A 6000-nucleotide genomic window follows, 5' to 3' on the forward strand; every position below is an offset into this window, starting at 1 on the left:
TGAGGCCAGGTGTGCTCCATCTCCTCAGCGTGCTCAGTCTGCAGCACGGCACCAAATTCATCCTGAGCAGCTGTAATCCCACTGGCACTATTCTTCACATCCAATGTTCTGCCCAGTGACAGAAAGGACAGGCTGAAAACTGACACAAAGTCCTTTATAAAGCCCCACTTTTAGGACCTGCTAGATAATAATAGCTCGTATTAGCAATTTTCCTCATCTGCATATTAACAGATGTGTGTTTGTCAGAGTCCTCCTGTTTCCTCTAAAGTATTTGGTGACTTGGAGAGAGCTGAAACACCAGTGGGCTGACCAGGGATGACAAAGTTTCGTGTTTTTCTTCCTACTGCTGACATACTATAAAAGTTTTTACTGGCTGTAATCTGTTTCTCCTCATAATAGGTGACGCCACACTGGGCAACTCAAGTAAGTCATGCTGTGACTACCCCTGTCAGGAACATTTTCATCCCTTCACACATCAGAATAAAGCACACTCTGCTGTGCAATATGAAGAGCAACGTGTTACACCTGAAGGTTTTGCATTTGAGTTGGCATCCAACAAAGAAAGTGCAGACCGAGCGAACCACAGCCCATAAAGACTTAGGCAGGCCCCAGTTCTTTAGATGCATGTTTTATGGCTTTAGAGGCTAGAGAATTCTTTGGAGGATATAATCCTTTAGCTACAAAAAATACTAATAAATACTCAAGTCAAAGGGAGTGAAAGCCTTCTTCTTTCTTACAAAGTTTGCTCAGTGTTGTCACAAGGGCAAATACCAAATAATTTGTACAAGCGGAAGCTGTATATACCAAGATGTTCTTCATTTTCAGTGTCCTTCACTGCTTTTGTCTGGTTTAAAGCAGCAAGGCGTTGTCAGAGCTAATACAATAAACAGTCAAACTCAAGGATGGAACATAGCAGTAAGACTTTAATTTCTCATTTATAACATAATTTTTAGAACATGTAAATACATGCTAAAAAATTAGAGCCATACTGAGGTATTCAAGATGGAAGAGTAAGTAACAATTTTGGTATATTTTTTCTCATTTTTTATCTACACGTTCAATTACAAACTTCCCAGTGTTATGAAGCTTATGGGAATTGGCTAGTGATTCCAAACTCCACATGCTGGTTTGAAATTCTCTCTCTACGGTTTGTAGCTCAAAGAGGTATGAGGAAGCAACGTGGTTGTATATTCTTAAATTCCAATGGAAAAAATACTCCCTTAAAAATCTTCATTGCTTTATTAAATGATCCAAAACATGAGAGGTGGGGCTGGCATAACTGCCAGGTGGAATGATTGCCAGATACCTCCTATTAGAACACTACATTTTCAGTTGGTTAAAAGAGTTTGCCAAACTTCAACTGCTTGGCTGAAAACAGCCCTCACCAGGTGTGTGCCTCGGGGATGACTTGTTTGAAAATCTTCAGCCAAACATCTTAGGGCTTTCTGAGAAGGAGCCTATCGGAGACTGCTCCTGCTGCCAAATCACGGAAACCTCTTCTTGGAGAAGCTCCTGCTTGCCCGTGTTTGGAGCAGGGGTTAGCATGGGAGTGGCCTGGAAATGAGCTGGAGTTTGCTGCTTCACTCTGGCCACCACCAAGGTGAGAAAGCCTCAGCTTGTGAATGCTCGCCAGGGGCTTCCTGAGGTTTGACAGAGAAAATCCCAAAGCCCTCACTTCCACAAGCCATGCTGCTGGTGAGATGGAAACAAACCTACCTGATACCAGAGCCCTGTCATTCCACCAGGGATGGTGGAACTGTCTGCCTGGGAGCCACGAAACCACCATCCTCTGCTCTTAAAATCTCTCCTGTGGCATCCAGACAGCCTAGTGCAAGTTGCTCGATTTCAGTATGGAAGAACTAAAACTGCTAAACCAGAATACAAGGAGAAGAAGGGAGAAGGGCATCAGTAAAGTGATGGAGACCGGTGGAGCAAGGGAGGCAGGCTGGGTGCAGAAGGTGGGAATAGACTCTGTCTGAACAGGGAGGCTAAAACTATTTGCAAAAAGAAACTGGGTTTCTTGGCTTGGGAAGCAAACGGGAGCAGGTAGAGAATAGTGCTGACAAGGCAGGGCATTGTCAAGGGAAAAGAGGGAATCAACAACTGTGTTGTTTATGGAGATGCTTGAAATAGAGAATTACCTTCTTATTGCCATCAGATGGCTCAAGTAGCACTGTGGGATGGTTCAGAATATTCCGCTCCTGATGACTCATTTGGATCTTAGTAGAGTGCTACAGGGCAAAATCTCTGTTCATGCCATTTGCTATTAACCCCCTCATCTGACTTGCAAAAACCAACATGCTCAAGCATGTGTACTGACACACGGACCCATGCATTCGCACGTCAAAATGATATTGAAACAAGGGTTGATCTTGTTCAAAGAGGATTAAAGTGTATAGAATCAAGTAGAGAAAAAACAGGAATAAAATCTGAGCCGCAAGCAGCACTTCCTGTATACAGCCCTTGTTTGTATGGCACAAGTCTCACTCGCGGGCCTTTCGTCTTTTCTGCTGGGTTCCAGCTTCAGGAGCAGGAACAAAACAATGCCAATATTGGTGGCTACCCTATTTTGTATTCTCCTCACTAACAAGGTGCAGTTCCATGTCTTATTTGCTGGATACTTCTCAAACTACCCACTGGAGCCTGAATTACAAAGTTTTCCTGTGGCACTATTTACCACTGTGGTCTTTGGACACTTCTCAGAGACCCTCTAATTCATATTCACGGAAATCCCATGAGCTAAAGGAGAGGTGCTACCCACATTTTTAGGGTAAGATTTTGGCACAAGCATCCCCTCCATCCCAGGAGCCCAAACTCCTGGTAAAGCACCACAGGGTACTGGCACTGTGTGCTGGAAGCACCTTTCCCCTGGATCCCACTGGCAGGGGAAAACCTTTGCCAGAATTCACAAGCAAGGAGCATATGAGGAACCAACATTACCTGACCTATAATTTGTTAAAAACAGAAAGTAAAATGCCTGCCCTCGTGGATTTCTGCTGAATACATGCCCTTTGCTCTATACAAGGCACGGTTCTAAAGCAGGCACTGCCAGGCACTAGGAGGTTAGGGAGCATTTCCCATTATCCCAGGTTAATACAACTAGTTGTCTCAGTGTTACAGTGCTGGAACATAATATAAAATAAAATCAGTTTTAAAAACTTTTTTCTATCCTTTAACATCTTTTTAAGTAAGTATTGAGGTTGGGGAAGGTTTGACTCATAAATCTTGCACAGTTGGCAATTCCAGTAATGCTTTGGGGGGTGTAATGGGCTGCGGAGCGTTGCTGGTTTGTGTCCAAGCAGACACAGCAGGCACTAGCCGAGATCCACAGCTCCTGTAGCTGCTGACAGCTCAGGGTCCACATGGGCTCACTTGGTGTGCAGAACTGAGGGCAAGGACTACCAAGTGACCATCGAAACCACCTGCCAGGCCAAAGTCAGGTTTCTTTTTCCTTTGGCACTAAAGGAAGGTTGGGAGGCTGCAGGGAATGCACATTACTTTCACACTGCCTGAGGGAGGAGGATCCAGGTCAGGGCAGCAGGGAAGGCCACAGCGCACTTACTGGCTGGCTGAGTTTGTGGTTATTTTGGATTATTGTTCCAGTAACACTCTTTTTAGCTTCTTCTGAATTTTCATCCTTCTGGAGTTTTTTCAGTGTTTTGAATGGGCCTAGAGCTGAAAGTTGTAATTCAAAGAAACCCGTAAAAACATGAGTGCTTATGCTAACTTTTACTGGAACTGTCAGACACCTCTGGAAGCAAACCTCTGAATGGGATAAATCCAGAAATCACAGGCAACGCGCCTTGCGCAGTTAAATGGGAGAGTATTTAGAAAGAAAATCGTTTTTCAAGGTGAGCGAGTTTGGCAAGAACCTACTGCAAAGAGATTGAACCACAAATTCCTTTTTTGCACAGCACAGGAGACCTTGAGCCCCAAAGGGCAGCTGAGTCTTTGGCAGAATAAGCTTTGACACTGCAGCATAATGATGCCAACAGCAACGACCTTGCACTAAGTGTGCTCAGATGGCACCTTCCAGGAGGACACATGGTATGTTTTAGTGAAGAGCAAACAGTTGCCTGGATATATGCTAGACACAAATTACTGAAACTCTGACAACATGGGCAAAATGTTGCTATTTCAAACACAAAGACCAGCATCTTCTCAATGGAATGGTGGTGGCCTTTTGGGGTGAAATGTTCTTGGCACACTGTTATAACCTGAAACCAGCCTCTCTCAGGGCAAGCTTGACCAAGGCTGAAGAAATGATTCCTGGAGAAAAACAGTTAAAATAGTCCAAACAAAATCTGTAAAGGACTCAAGTATTATTTTGAAAATTCAAGTTCCTCCCTACAAAATATTTTTTTCATTCTTGCCTCAGCCCAGGACTCCTATTTCACCAGAAATATACTTATTCAAAACTGCTAAAATCACATTCTGGAATCCTAAATTCCCTATGTGGAAGAAATGTCCTAAATCAACTGGAACTTTTGGCTAATGTGTGAGCATTTTCAATGAAAAAAACCCAACAAAAGCAAACAGAAGAACCTGAATGTAAAAGCAGCTCTTTCATTTTCCTAGAGAATGCTGGATTACTTCTGATAAAACTTGTAATTTATAAAAATCTGTTTCTTTGGCGAAGGTACAACTCACCCCTCTGTACTCTCATAATTAAAAGAAAAATGAACCTGATGAAAAAGTAGGGCAACTAAGAGTTAAACTTCCTATGTTCACAATAGACACTGTTAATTTCGAAAGGAAAATGTTCATTTTGAAAAGCAAGTGGGGGAAAAAAAGGAGCTTAGGAGATGAGAAACTACTGGAGCTTCTTTCATAATGTTGTTTCCCACACCCAGCTGCAGGTAATCCTCTGTATGAAAGTTATATTCTTCTTATCTAAACCTTGTAACAGCAGTATTCACATCATCCAGAACAAGACATACACTCTTAGAAAGTAAGGATGATACCCAAGCAGGAGAACAATGGAAGAAGTGGGATAAACCCTCAGACATTCCTCTGTTCAATGGATTAAAAAAGCCCAAATCAGCCACCCCCAAATTTAAACCAACCTAGCCAAGTGTTATTTCCTAGCTTTGGTTTCTTTTTGTTACAACGTTGTTACTGAAATGTGGATTTTGGTTGTTGAATTTACTTGTAGCACAGGATTGTATGACAAGCAATGTTTCTGCATTTTGTTGTATGTCATTAGTTTCCCCCCCATAAACCATGCAGGCTGTCACTCAAAGATACCTTCCATGGGTTTTTTCAGTCTCAATAGATTAAATTTTGAATTATGTTAAAATAAAGAATGAAAAATGAGCTGGACTAGTGAAATCAGGGTTAATTTTTAAGGGTATCCTGACATTTGAAGAAGTGGCCAAGCACATTCTGCCTGCTTGTTTTGATACAGATACATCTGTCAGGAATTCGCGCACAAGCTTGTATGGGACTCCCAGGACTGTGTGTGTTGTAAAATAAATCTGTATTGGTCTGTTCCCAATCTAAATACACTTGTGACTAAAGCTCTCACATGCAGACAGAGATCTAGCAAATCAAAGTACGTCTCCAGGAGCTGTAACTTACTGAATTTACATGCAAAATCTAACAGGTGATGGAAAAAACATACATCAAAGATTACTTGAACTTCACCGTAATACACTCGTACCATTAGATCTTCTTTTATTGAATGATTCATGCCTTATTGGCTTTTCTAGATTTGCCTTTGCATTTCTGCCTCGCTATTTTAAGATGCATTATCTTTAATCCAAAACCTGCCATCCTACCTAAACCTATTTAGAATTTCCTATGATTAAATCTCATTGAATGAAGATTAGTGAGAATTACGGCTCTTTCCCAGCGCGGTCTGAGGGAACACACCAACCACAGCTTGGCATAACTCAAAAAAGCCTTGTCCACCTTTACATTTTATAACACCAAGATGGGAAAGCTATAAAATGGGAGAGGTTTTTTCCTTAACTGAGAAAAACTAATGGGAGACACACT

The sequence above is a fragment of the Hirundo rustica genome, chromosome 4 (assembly GCF_015227805.2).
Source record: "Hirundo rustica isolate bHirRus1 chromosome 4, bHirRus1.pri.v3, whole genome shotgun sequence".
NCBI classification, from domain to species: domain Eukaryota; kingdom Metazoa; phylum Chordata; class Aves; order Passeriformes; family Hirundinidae; genus Hirundo; species Hirundo rustica.